Source organism: Zingiber officinale, chromosome 9A (assembly GCF_018446385.1).
Source record: "Zingiber officinale cultivar Zhangliang chromosome 9A, Zo_v1.1, whole genome shotgun sequence".
Classification (NCBI taxonomy): domain Eukaryota; kingdom Viridiplantae; phylum Streptophyta; class Magnoliopsida; order Zingiberales; family Zingiberaceae; genus Zingiber; species Zingiber officinale.
In genome coordinates, this window is record NC_056002.1 from 51192329 (window position 1) to 51207635 (window position 15307).

At 36.9% G+C, this 15307-nt stretch overlaps 1 long non-coding RNA gene across 1 annotated transcript; it reads right to left on the reverse strand.

Moving 5' to 3' along the window:
- Positions 1–11423: 11423 nt before the first annotated feature.
- Positions 11424–13013, reverse strand: LOC122020648. The gene is made up of 5 exons (XR_006122273.1): positions 12523–13013; positions 12340–12404; positions 12202–12269; positions 12035–12068; positions 11424–11566 (listed from the first exon to the last, which is right to left on the reverse strand). It is a non-coding gene; the product is annotated as an uncharacterized LOC122020648 (long non-coding RNA).
- Between the last annotated feature and the right edge of the window lie 2294 nt (positions 13014–15307).

Consider the following 15307-nt stretch of genomic DNA (forward strand, 5'->3'; position numbering starts at 1 on the left):
CTAATCAAAAACTAAACTAGCAATAAGAATTAAACTCAAAACTCTCAGAACAAAGCATAACAAGCTACAATGCACTTCGAACTCAAGCATAAACTCATGATTTCATAATGGAAATAAGGAAAATGAACTAGACATAAACTCTAAATGAATAAGTCTTGCTAGTCCCCTCTGGATCCCTCCATAGTTCAGCCACCACACACATCCATCATCACCACCACCCTATCGCCTCCCTTCATATCTTAGCTTTTCCTTTATCTGCAGTAGGAGGAAAGAAAACAAGATCTATAAGCGAAAATGCTTAGTAAGTACTAATCTATCTCACAAAACTCGAAATGCATAAATGAAATGCATAAGTACTGAAACTGAAATACTAAAACTATCTGCTTATGCTCATGGTATACAGAAAATGAACTAGATACAATTCATACTCAGTATCAAGCAGAATAACAAGAAACTAACTATGTAAACTTAGAATTAAAGAAACTAACCATTCTTATTTATTCTAAGCATGTAACTTGTTTCATTTCTTGTATCCTTGTGTTAGAAATTAATCTTTTAATTTCTATCTTTTACTTTCTTCTTCTTTCTTTCTTCCTTCTTACTTAACTTTTCTTTTCTTTCTTCCTTCTTACTTAACTTTTCTTTTCTTTGGTTTTCTTTTCTTGGGTTTTCTTTTCTTGGGTTTTCTTTTCTTGGGCCCAGGCCTAGTACCAACTCATGCGCGTTCCCTAATAGGTTGGGGTTGCGAGCCACCAATCCTAAAAGAGCATACCTCGGTCTACCAGGGCCAAGACCTCGGAAATAGTCACCTGGATTTGTTTAACGACAAGCTCTTGGATGTCGGGTACTAGCCTCTTGCTTGACTTACTTGTTATCTTTCTTATTCTTTTATCTTCCTTATTATCTTTTATTAAAGATTGTGGGGGTCCTTTAAATACACTTAACAAGTATGGGTGTATAATCAACTAACCATGCTATATAACAGAATAAAACAAGTAACTTAAAGCTTACTGATCATGCTATAAGCTAAACTAAATAAAGCAATTTAAAGTCTTTGAATCATACGATGAAAACATGGCAAAGGATGCTATTTTAGTGCTTCTAAACATGCTGTAAAATCAAGTATGGAATGATTCTAATCATGCTATAAATAAAGCAAAAGGAAGCTAACTTTGGGCTTTCTAAGTATGCTGTAATAAAAGCAATATATGTAACTCTACACTTTCTATCATGCTGTAGAAACAGAGCATGGAATGCTACTTTAAGGGCTTCTAAACCTGCTATTAAAACATGACAAAGAATACTACTTTAAGGTCTTTAAACATGCTATACAAAATAAGGTAACATGCTACTTTAAACTTCTTAACCATGCTATAAACGAAGCGTAAAGGAAACTAATTTCTTGGCCTTCTAAACATGCTGTGATAAGAGCAAAGAAACTAATCTAATCTTACTAATCATACTACAAAATGGAGCAATAGAAAACTAATTTGATCTTGCTAATCATGCTACAAAATAAAGCAAAAGATAGCTAATTTGAACTTCCTAAACATGCTATAAAATAAAGCAAATAAAAGCTACCTATGTTCCACTAATAGCATTGAAGGCTATACTCGGGCACATGGAATCAAATAGAAGCTACTGTGTTCAAATAATGGCACTTAAAAGTTGTACACACACAGTAATAACAATTAAAAGCTACTGTTAAGGAACCACACACTAGAATTTGGCTACTATACTACTGTAAGCTAACATCTAGTACACAGAATCATAGATCATGAAATACTACATCATTAGCAAAGACCCGGATCATAAAGAAAAATGGCACTGCAGCCCTAATTGATCAAGCTCGGTACAGCAAGCCTTAACACAGCAAGGGAAAACAAAATCCAAAACTAAGGAACAAAGCTTGCTGAATTGTAACCTAATGAATCAAGCTTACTTATTATCAGAATTAAGAAGCCTAACTACTTGCCAAACCCATGGAAACCTATTCCAACCGAAACCCCTTCTTTCTTCTTTGATTCACAGCAGCAAACACAACCAACCGACTGTGTATATAATCCGAAAGCAGAGAAAGCAAGGAAACTCAGGCAAGCTTTGGAAACAAGAAGAACTACTTATCCAAGGCTCACCGCAGAAATCATCCAATAGGGAAACTCACGGCAGATTCAAATCAAGGAGAACTTCAATCCAAAAACAAGAAAACGAAACCCTAATTTCGGAGCAACTCCTACCACAGGTGAGTAGTACTTACCATGCCTTCTTGGACTTACAACCAAAGGAGAAGGTCTAGGGTTTCGGTGAAGTTTCAATCTCGGCAGCTTCTTGGTGTTCCCAAGTTCCCTTCGTCGCGGTGATCATGCACGGGTGAAGGCCGACCGGAAGAAGCCTTCGTCGGCGCCGAAGAAAAGACCTAACGTCGTCGCCCCTTTTCGATCGAGAGAGGAGCCGCCGCGTGAGAAGAGGAGAGGGAAGTTAGGTTTTGGGATTTTGGTTCGGGAGAAACTTAAGCCTTCTTTTTTATCTAGGGTTTTCCATTATAACTATACTTTATATCCAATTCTCTCCATATTAGGTTGACAAAGTTCGTGTAGCTCAGCTGGTTTGGGCCGGTTTTGCTTAAAGCCCAGCTCATGGGTTCGAATCCCAGCCGCGCACTTTTATTCCCCTTTTATTCAAAACGCTCTAACTATAGCTTAAATATATTCCACCTCCTATATAATTAACAAAAACTCGCTGGCTCAGCTGGTCAAGCTGCGTCCGGTTGGGTCGTGTCTGACCCCAGGTCACGGGTTCGAGACCTAGCTTCAACACATTTATTAATCAAACTTTCTTTCTTTTTGTAAACATACTAAATGACCTCCAAAAATTGCATAAAAATACTCTAAAAATTTCTAAAAATCTCTAGAATATTTTAAAAGTATTTCCAAATATTTTTATGGACATTTGGAACTCGAAATAGGGGAAAATTGGGTTGTTACATTCTTATCATGAGTGTGTTAGTCTCCCTGTATTTTAGATAACGAATGCCCACTAATTAAGTAAGTTACTGACAACTCACTTAATTAATATCTAGCTCCAAGAGTAGTACCACTCAACTTCATTGTCATGTCGGACTAAGTCCACCTGCAGGGTTTAACATGGCAATCCTTATGAGCTCCTCTTGGTGACATTCTCAACCTAGATAACTAGGAAACAGATTCCTTCTATAATCAATAACACACACTATAAGTAATATCATTTCCCAACTTATCGGGCATATTGATTTATCGAGCTAAACCTCACCCTTTGATAAGTCAAAGAAATAAATATTAAACATAAGTGCTTGTTATTATATTAGGATTAAGAGCACACACTTCCATAATAACTAAGGTCTAGTTCTTCTATTAAGTCAGTACAAAAAGAACCTACCTAAATGGTCCTACTCAATACACTTAGAGTGTATCAGTGTAATTTATTAATCAAGATAAACTAATAATTAATTACACTACGACTTTTTGTGCTATCATAAAAAAAACCCTCAATCGATTACCCTAATTGATTGGTTTGGCTTTAATCAATTGTACAATCGATTCTTACACCTTCTGTGTTGTTGCAACAAATCTCCCAAACGATTACCCTAATCAATTGGGCAATGATAAATCAATTAGTCTAATTGATTCAATACTTTTCTGTGCTCCACAAAAATAGCCCCTAATCGATTAGAACAATTCCCAATCAATTAGGTAATTTGCCTAATCGATTCAACACCTTTTGTTCATGAGACACTCGCTCAATTGATTACCCAAATTGATTATTTTGGGCTAATTGTCCTAATCGATTACCCAACCCTAACTCTCTTAATCCGAGTTTAGGATTCCTTTGTCCAACCCTCAAGTCATCTATGACTCATTGGAACTTTCTATTGCTTAGCATCCAGTCAACCTTGACCTACTAGGACTTCTTCACCAAGTGTTCGGTTAACCCTTGACCTTGTGTAGTTTTAGAGATATGAATCATGCATGTGTTAGGTAAGTTTCTATCCCTAGAAGCATAAGGAACACAGTTTTATGATGACTTGACTAGGCTTAAAGGTTGATACTTGACAAATTTAGACTACTATTGAACTGAGCACGGAGAACCATTACTTAGACTATACTCAAATAAATTTTGTATCTTGCTTATCAATGAAATCATTTGATAGGATTAGATTGACTTGCTAGAGATTATGATGCACTACTTAACCACATGAGTTTAGATGCAGTTTTTGCTTGAGGACAAGTATATATTTAAGTCTGGGAGTGTGATGTGTGTAGATTATATACACTTTTATGCATGTTTTGACGTACATTTATTTATATTTCATGAGCATAATCTATGTTTATTGTACTTTATTTCATTATGATGTTATATTTTCACTCCTTTTGTTTAGAGATCTACTCTTTGCTTATTTTTATTGGTAGTAGGGAAAATAGAGCAAAAGATGCACATTAGAGCAACTAGAGAAGATCAAGCTCAGGTCGTGTGGTCTTTCCCATGGAAAAGCAATCTTTGACTGTGTGAACTCACACAACCGTGCCACACATCAAAGAGAAGATGACCACAGTTCCAAAGTCAAAGCATACCACAGCCGTGTGGCCCAACCAGAGAAGGAGAAAGACATGGCCATGTAATCCTACATGGTCATGCCACTCATCCAAGAGAAAACAAGACATGGTCGTGTGGATCCACACGGCTGTGTGACTAGCTGAGGCCAAGAAGACACCAACCGTGTGGATGCTACACGACTGTGGCATGGGCTATGCCAAGCCCGTGCCCTGCCCTATTTACAAAGGGTTTTTCTCCCCTTTTTGAAGAATCTTTGGCTTGGGGTTCATCCCCATTCCTTGGAGAAGGGTTCTCCCTCTTGGGGGAGCCTATATCTTCCATCTTCTTCGTCGATCCATCCATCTCTAGAACAAGGGAGCGCTTTCAAGGACACTACGCTTCAAAGATAATCATATCTTGTCTCTATCTCCATGTATTGAGTTGTAGTTTGCTTCTTTCTTTATCTTTGGATTGCATCTCTCTTGTAATGGAGCAGATTCTCTAGATCTAGGATGCAGGAAGTAGTTGTGATGTGTTGTGATGTATGAACTATGTATTTAGATATTTTCTATGCAATGATATGTTTATATCATGTTCTATGTGTGTTGGGCCTTGTATATATTTGACGAAATATGTGTGAGGTCAATTCATGTAGATATGAGGGTTTTATCTCTATATTAAGGTTGCTACTAGACTAGATAATCAGGGGATCCTTAGTGACAGAGGATACACATTCAATCGGACATCTTATTCCCTTAGTGACAGAGAGCATTGATACTTACCCACTTTCGAGAGTCAAAAGATCTTAACATAGGGACTAATCCTTGTTAGGGTATTCTAATTAGAGTGGATATTGGTGCAGTTAGCACTAATGGTCTAACTCAAGTTTTGTTGAATGACAAAGTAAGTTAAGTTAGATTTGTTGTCATCTAACAATCTAACTAAGTGTGTAGGAGAAGTTCAGATTGGTCGACGGGCCGACTGGATATCTGACAAGAAATCCATCTAGGTCGACGGGCTGACTGGATAGTTGATACGAAGTCCAGATAGGTCGATGGGTTGATCGGATATCTGACACAAAGTCCAGCTAGGTCAACAGGTTGATTGAATAGTTGGCACGAAGTCTAGATAGGTTGATGGATTGACCGGATGTCTGACAGGCGTTAGGATGTATACTAAAAGTCTAGCTTTTTGTATGAACATTTATTTTGCAATAAGAATCACATTGGTTAAATATCTGTATTTAGGAAAATACAATTGCCCATTTAATTTATATTATAGATAACATGGTGTGTGGTTTCACACAGAAGATCATGATATCAGTTCCTTATAAATTATAAATAGTAGCTCACAACCAAGATGGATTGGGACAAACCATTGGAATGGTTGTAGTGTAATTTGGTATTAGTTTATCTTGACTATAAAATTACACTAGTACATTATGAGTGTATTGAGCAGGACCATTTGAGGTTGTTCTTTTATACTGACTACATAAAAGAACAGAACCTCTATTATTATGGAAGTGTGTGCTCTTAATCCTGATATAATAACAAGCACATATACTTAGTATTTATCTCTTTAATTTATCAATGGGTGAGATTTATTCAGTTGGATCAATAGGCCCGATAAGTTGGGAAATAATATTATTTTTATGGTGTATTGTCAATTATAGAAGGAAACTGTGTCCTAGTAATCTAGGTTGATGATGTCCCCTTGACGAGCTCATAAGGATTGTCATGTAAACCCAGCAGGTGGACCTAGTCTGGCATGACAATGAAGTTGAGTGGTACTACTCTTGGAGCTAGATGTTAATTAAGTGAGTGTTAGTAACTCATTTGATTAAAGGACATTCGATATCTTAAACACAAGGAGATTAACGCACTCATAATAAGAAGGAGCCCATAATGTAATATGGGATTGGTGTGATAGTTCAATAATAACTCTTTAGTGGTATGAGTTATTATTGATGAACTTGAGTTGGGTGTTCGAGGCGAACACAGGAAGCTCAAGCTCATCGGGAGACCAAAACCAATTCCTTCTCTCGGTCCCTATTGTAGCCTCTATAAAGCCTTATATCCACAAAGTTCACTTCTTACCCAAGTAATGGGTCGGCCACATCCTTGCTTGGTGCAAGGGGGCCGGCCAAGCATGGGCTTGGAAACCAAGAGGTGGTCGGCCAAGCTTGGTGCCCAAGCGGCCACTAGAAAAGGAAAAGGAAGTTTTGTTTTAAAACAAAATTTTGTTAAAATCTTTCCTTATTTGTAGTTATCTACAATGGTTAAAAGAGAGATTTTATTTTGTTAAAATCTTACCTTTTTTGTAGCTATCTACAATGGTTAAAAGAAAGATTTTAATTTCCTTTTATAGCCATCCTAATGGTTTTAAAAGAGAGTTTTAAATTTTTAAAATCTTTCCTTTTATAGCTTTCTACAAAAGATTAAAGAGAGATTTTAATTTTGTTAAAATCTTTCCTTATTTGTAGTTATCTATAATATTCAAAAGAGATATTTTAATTTTTGATAAAACTTTCCTTTTTTGTAACTATGATTTTAAAAGAAAAGTTTTAATTAATCTTTCCTTTTTGTAGTTGTCTACATGTTTTAAAAGAGAGAGATTAATTTTAAAACTTTTCTTTTGTTGCCATGTACAATAGGAAATTTAGAAAAGAGAGATTTTAATTGTTGTTAAAATTTCCTTTTTAAGGGGAGGCCACAAATAAGAAAGTTTTAATTATGTTTAAAACTTTCCTTTTTTGCCATGACCAAGGATTATAAAAGAGAAGTAGAGGGTGCCTCATGAGAAAACAATTCTAAGATCTCTCTAAGTCCTCTCTCTTAATCCTTGTGGTGGTCGGCCCCTCTCTTTTCTCTTCTCCCCTTGATTTCTTCCTTTAGGCCGGCAGCATACCATCTTTCCTTCTCTCCCTTTCTTCTTTCTAAGGCCAGTCTTCATATCCATTGGTAGCCAAAACTTGAAAGAAAAGGAGAAGACTCTATCTTGGTGGCTGGTTACTTGGAGAGGAAGAAGAAGTGGAGTTTCCTATTTTGGCATCCCTTGGTGGCTCGAGAGTCTTGGAGGAGAAGAAGTGGTTCCGGTGGAGTTATCTTGGTAGATCGTCGCCCACACGACATCCAAGAGGAGGAAAGGAATACAACAGAAGATCAAGAAGTCTTTAGCTACAAAGAATGGTATAACTAATTAATGGTTTCTGCTTCGAATTAATTAGTTAGTTTTCTTTGCATGGATTCTGAAACACCAACACAAGAGGCTAGCGATTTTATGTTTCGAATTCATGCTATCAATTTTATATTTCAATTTTGTGTTTCGATCTTGTGTTTCTATTGTGGTCTCTGTAGTTAAACCTAGGGTTACTGTAAGAAGTTGAATATCCAATTTCTTTAAAAGGCTTTGTCTAAGAAGTGGTGGATGATCCCATAACCAAGAAGGCCTAGTGTTTCACCATGTTTAACCTGGAAGTCAATCTTTGAAATAGATATTTAATCAACTTCTGTTATATGGTTTAACTTAGGAATATCACATCGGTTAAACTTGGAGTAAAAATGTTAAGTATCGTTTCCAACCCAAGTTTAACTTCTGAAGAGCAACTTGGATTAATAATGTTAAGCATCGTTTACAATCCAAGTTTAACTTTAGTAGAGCACATGGGTAGCTAGGTTAAGTTCTGTGCTTGTACAAATTTTTGTACAGGGGAAACAGAACGGAATCCAGGTGTAGCAACCAACAATTGGTATCAGAGTTAGGTTTTTGCCTCTGTGTGTTTGGGTTTCAGTTAATTATGCACTTTTCACACATAAGTTTAGGCAGGATAATAGTAGAATATGTAAATAGATTAACTCTGTGGTTGCAGGCTCCAACTATTATGGCCTATTGTGATTGTGTGTGATTGGACCCTCGGACATGTCGAGGGCATTTTATGTGTGTGCATGATTGTAATTATTAAATACAGCAGGAGCTGTATTAGTTGTTAGGATTTTACATTCTGTTTGATCTAGATTACATGTACATTCTTTCGTGGAATATAGGATCGATAAATGTAAAATTTTATTTTTGTCGCGGATCGTATCCTTGCGAGGCGTGGTACTAATTGAGCACCGGAGGCACAGCGGAAAAGGAAGTATGATGGACACGATGACGTAAACCCTTTGGTGGCTAGGGTTGGCGGCATACGGAGGACAGCTATGGATGAGGCCATAATAGTTGGAAAATTAGTTTTCATATTTATTACCTTTTATGCTGTGATGTGTGTGTTGTGTTTGTGTGCTTGTGTGCATGTTAAAATTCCTCGTTTCTAAATAACTAAGTGGGAGAGGAATTATTTAAATTCCACGGTCTCCATTACTGGTTTGTAAGTGATGCATTCAAAATTGTGTGTTGGCTCTGAGTGCCTTCCTCCACATCGGATGAGTTTGTTTACGAATCACTAGATCAAACTTCCTTAATGGACTAAGTATCAAGTAATGGTATACACTTAGGCGCATTTAATAGTATCCTTCCCATCAGAGTCACTACTATTATTTGTGTGACCGACGAAAAACTAACTATTAATTTGTCAGAAACTAGGTTGACAAGATAATAAAATTAATGGGTAAAACCCCCTCTTACAAATGTTTGAATTTGTATACGTCCACACTATCGTGGCATACAAAATTCATGGTGTTTGAGGTAATTTTATTTGTCATAAAGTTAGCTTGATAAGATAATTAATGGGTAAAATCTCCTCTTACCAATGTTTAAATTTGTATACGTCCACACTATCGTGGCATAAAAAATTCACGATGTTTTGAGGTGTTGGTGAATTTAAATAATATTGTTTGAGGAATCAATATTATTTTTTATCCTATCCGAGCGTTGAGTCAACGAAAACTGGGGACGTGGCGCTCTCTGCTGCCTTGGGGTGATCTCCGCACTAATGTGAACCTCCGGTGAACCTGCAATAAAGCCGGGCCGGGAAGGGGTTCCCGGCGACGACCCTCCGACGCTCAAGTAAGGCAATGGCGAGATAAAGCAGAGGCAAAATAACGAGACTGTGGCTACAGTAGATGAGAAAAGCATACCTCCGTCGAAGTTCGGAGGTCTTTATATAGGACCCCGGAGAGGCGCGTGCATACCTCAGAATGGTTGTGTCAGAAAAGCGTGCCTGACGCCATACCGCAATTGTCCGAGCATATCTCTGCCACGACAGTGGAAACTTCCACCGTACGATCCTCGGCATGGCTCGGCCGCCGACCATGCTGATTGTTGGCGGCAGGTGTCTCGAGAATGATATCACTAGCTGCCCTTTTTGTCCTCTTCTAATTCTTTTGTCTCTTACTGGGCCGGACGGGATGCCCGCTCGGCCTCCAGGGCGCTCGGGTGCGCATGTGCATCGGACCGGGCGAGAAGGCCGCTCGGTCAAATACTTGGACGGGAGTGCGATCTGGTTGACCTGTGGTTCGGTCGAGCGGATCGGCCGCTCTGCACGACGATTCCGCTATAAGGGAGCTTGTGAGCATCGAAAGCTCGACCCAAGGTCGAGCTATCTACACGCCGGCCCGGGATTTACTCCGGCCGGTCGGCCAGGTGGCTTCCCCCCACTCAGCCGGGACCTTGACTCCCCCGTGTCATTGAACCCTCCCTATGTGGGCCCCGATTCTTACCACCGGATCACGTGCCTTTCCTTCAAGTCTAGTCGAAGGAGGCTACAAGTCCGACTGACTGGACGACTGGCCTGGTGACATCATGGCCGCTCTGCCCTGGCGTAAATATTTATCCAATCGGGCACTGTGCAGTGAATGATGCCGCTCGGCATATCACCCGCGGCACTTTTAGGTACTGGTCTTACAGTCATCTATCTTGTCGACCCAACGTCAGTCGATGCTGACGTCCCTCGGATTTCCTTGGGATTCGCATAAATCCTGGCCATTAAGACTGAGCACGCGCCCACGCACTACAAAAAATAAAGGCTTCTGGGACAAATTTTGGGACGAATTTGAAAAAAAAATTCGTTGCAAAATATTTAGGGACAAAATTTGGGACGAAAATATTTTCGTCCCAAAATTATTGATGCCAACTTTTGGAACAAATATTTGTTCGTTGGAAATTTGGCAACGAATTTGGGGACAAAATTGGCGATGAATAATATTTTCGTCCCCAAATTCGTTGCCAATTTTGCAACAAAAAACTCTATTTGTCCCAAAATACTATACAATTTTGCAACGAAAATTTATTTTGTTGCAAACTTAGCAACGAATTTGGGGACGAATTCGGGGATGAATTTAATTCTGTTGCCAAATCTATCCCAAATTTGGCAACAAATTATATTTTCGTTGCCAAATTTGTTGCTAATTTTCATGACACATTGCAACGAATATTATTTTTGTTGCAAAATTTACAACGAATTTGGCAACGAAAATACTAATTTCATTTAAAAAATAAATATTCATTCCAAATTTTGTCCCAAATACTGGAACAAATCCGCAGTTTCGTCCCAAATTCTAGGACGAATCCGCATATTCGTCCCAGAATCTGGGACGAAATTTGGAACAAAAATATTTTTATTGCAAAATTATCAATGGATAAGTTTGGAACAAATTATTTTCGTTGCCAAATTCGTTCCTAAATTAAAAAAAAATCCAGCAACTATACATTTCTACAATAAATTCAAATAAAATATATATAACAAATTCAAATAACAAAATATAGACTTTCAACACATCCTAATTAACAATATCACAAATAACACAATATATACATTCAACACATCCTATTTCAGATACATATATTAATAATTGAAATCAAATCACAATACAACAAATTCAAAGTTCTCAACATCTTCTTCAAACGACTCCAAAATATTATACAAGTTCAACACTCAAATATTTATAAAGTCTAATAATCCAAGAAGTTAAACAAGGAGTTAAATTTAAAAAAAAACTAAGATACATCAACTCATCTTCTTTCTCCACAAAAGCTTTCATCCCCATCAACTCTTCTCTTCCTGCATACAAACAAACGAATAAACTAGATCATGTGTAACCAGAAAGATAATAACTTAAATTCTAACAATCTCACAATTCTAACAGTTTCATTTGTATCAAATTGTTATGATATACCATATTTCACCTTATCAAACAAGTTTTACAAATATTATATTTCATCAAACATAGAGAGAATGAGATGTATTCTTAAAATTCCTATAATATGAAAATGTCTGAAATGAAAAAAACACAAACTAATATATGAGCAATTAGTTGATACTAGTCTTTAAGTACTCATAGTTACTTGGTTATTAGGCAAACTCTAATCATAATTTGAAATTTGAAGTAATAATGCAGTAATATCAAATTTCAACAAATATATAAAAAGATACCTTTATTTAACTTTTCAAATATAACTAATTTAAAAATATATAAATATAATTAAAAGTCTAACATGTTCAACTACGAGTGTGTTATTTAATACTTACTTTTTTCTCCGATACATATTTCGCCTCACCAATCCTGTTAAAAACAAATTAACAATATTAAATAAAATAAAAATTAGAAAAGTTAACATGGCATGGTTTAATGTATAAAACACTAATTATGAGACAAATAATCATCAGACATAATTAAAATCATGAAATAGCATCACCAGCATCATCGTTATCATCGTCGCCATCATCATCATCGTCACGCGGAGGAATCTGACTTAGAGCGGAACTAAAAATTCCAATATAAGATAAAGTAAATGGCAAATTTGATTCATAAAAAGGAACTTTCAAAAACTTACCATTTTTCTTCAAATAGCTTGTAGAACAAGAGGGGAAAAAAATATTAGATGTCACCTCTAATGACCTGTAGGAATAAATACAATGTATTAACTGATAAAATAAATAAAATTATAACTGAGACAGTATATAAAAAGTGAGATATAAGTTTGGTAAGTTTGCATATTAAAGATAGGCTAGAATACCACGGGGAAGATCTACAAAAATGCTTTATGATACGAGTGTCTCCAACTACACCGAGCGAGACCTGCACAAACAAAATTACAAATTTAGTCAATACCTTAACATAATAAATCATTTGTACTTTTTTCACTAGCATTTTAGTCTCTATAAACTTTGTTCTTTTAATAGCTATAAATGTTATTTTTTTGGCCATGAATGATGATCAATTTCAGTAGACGACTCTTGTTGATAAGCCGAACCCACAAAATCAAGCCAACTATCATTCTACTTAGGAGATAAGATGAGAAATCAGAGGCGTAATTTGATGGAAAGCACAAATTCAATGCATGAATAAATTACTGAGACTTAGCAAGTCCAAATTCTTACCGTTCAAAGAAATAACATAAAATGTTGACCTAAAATGAGTTGATTGAATCAAGGTTACAAAATCAATCATCATTGTAACTGGATAAGCATACAAACAGCGGATAAGTACTGTATCGGAATTTAAACCACCGGAGCAGCCCCATCCAGGAGCAGCCACACGCTGCCAGGTGCGGCCACGAGCGGCCAAGCACGACGACGGCGGCCAGGCGCATCCATTGAGGACACGCCTGGCGAAACGAGCGGCATAGCTGAGCGGCCCGTCGAACGCCCCCTCACCCACCTGCTTCGGCCCGCGCCCGGCGGCGGCGACGCGGTGCTGGATCGTCACCGCCTCGGCAAGGTGCGGCCACGAGTGGCCAAGCACGACGACGGCGGCCAGGCACGTCTAGGCGAGGACACACCTGGCCAGGCATGACGACGGTGGCCAGGTGCGGCCAAGCGTGCCCACGAGCGGCCAAGCGCGGCCAGGCGCGGCCATGCGAGGCCACGCACGGCCAAGCGTGGCCGGCACGGCGCCGCGCACATATGAGAGGGGAGAGGGGAAAGGGGAGAGGGATTACCTGCGCCGTTGCAGGAGAAGGATTCCGCCACCGCTGGAGAAGGATTCAGCCGCTGCTGCGAGAAGGAGATCGGGTAGAGAGCATATGTGGGATATAGGGTTTTTTTAGAAACAAAAATATTTTGTTGCCATTTTTGTCCCTGCTTTTGGGACGAATTCCTGGATTCGTCCCAAATTTTGGGACGAATCCAGGATTCGTCCCAGATTTAAGAAAATTAAAAAAATAAAAAAAAATAATCGGAGGACTAAATATGGACCTAGAGATGTCGGAATTTCACGAAACAAGTTTCTATGGATTCCTAATTTTTTCCTAATCTCAAAAATATCCTTATCCATAATTTTAACATATTATATTGACTGTGGTGAATTTTTTATTAAGAAATAGGTCATATTCATGTTAAAAAATCACCACACTCAATATATTAGGTTAAAATTTAGAATTAGTATATTTTTATGATCAGGAGAAAATTATGAATGCATAGAAACTTGTTTCATTAAATTCCGAGATCTCTAGGTCCATATTTAGGCCTTCGGAATGATATTTATTTTTTTTTATTTTTTAAATCTGGGACGAATCTGGATTAATCCAGATTTTGGGATGAATTCTGGATTCGTCCCAGATTTTAGGATGAATCCAAATTTTGGGACGAATCCAGGATTCATCCCAGATTTAAGAAAATTAAAAAAGAAAAGAAAAATTAATCGGAGACACTAAATATGGACCTAGAGATGTCGGAATTTCATGAAACAAGTTTCTATGGATTTCTAATTTTTTCCTAATCTCAAAAATATCCTTATCCATAATTTTAACATATTATATTGACTGTGGTGAATTTTTTATTAATCATTAGGTCATATTCGTGTTAAAAAATCACCACACTCAATATATTAGGTTAAAATTCAGGATTAGGATATTTTTATGATCAGGAGAAAATTATGAATACATAGAAACTTATTTCATTAAATTCCGAGATCTCTAGGTTCATATTTAGGCCTTCCGAATGATATTTATTTTATTTTTTCATTTTTTTAATTCTGGGATGAATCCTGGATTTGTCCCAGATTTTGGGATGAATTCCTGAATTCGTCCCAGATTTTGGGACGAATTCCTGGATTCGTCCCAGATTTTGGGACGAATTCCTGGATTCGTCCCAGATTTTGGGACAAATCCAGGATTCGTCCCAAATTTTAAAAAAATTAAAAATAAAAGAAAAATTAATCGGAGACACTAAATATGAACCTAGAGATGTCAGAATTTAATGAAACAAGTTTCTATGGGTTCCTAATTTTGTAATAATCATAAATAAATCCTCATTCATAATTTTAACCTAATATATTTAGTGTAGTGATTTTTTAAACCAAATTCTTTAAATTCAAGTTAAAAAATCACAACACTCAAAATATTAGGGTAAAATTATAGATGAGGACATTTTTACAATCAGGAGAAAATTAGAAACTCATAGAATCTTGTTTCATAAAATTCTGACATCCGTAGGTATATATTTAAAGTTTTAGACATATATTCAAACATACGTTAAACGCTAACATACTTAATTAACATTAAACTACCTATGTTTCACTAAATATGGACCTAGAGATGTCAGAATTTCATGAAACAAATTTCTATGGGTTCCTAATTTTTTGGTGATGTTAAAAATATCCTCATCCATAATTTTAACATATTATATTGACTGTGGTGAATTTTTTATTAAGAATTAGGTCATATTCGTGTTAAAAAATCACCACACTCAATATATTAGGTTAAAATTTAGAATTAGTATATTTTTATGATCAGAAGAAAATTATGAATGCATAGAAACTTGTTTCATTAAATTCCGAGATCTCTAGGTCCATATTTAGGC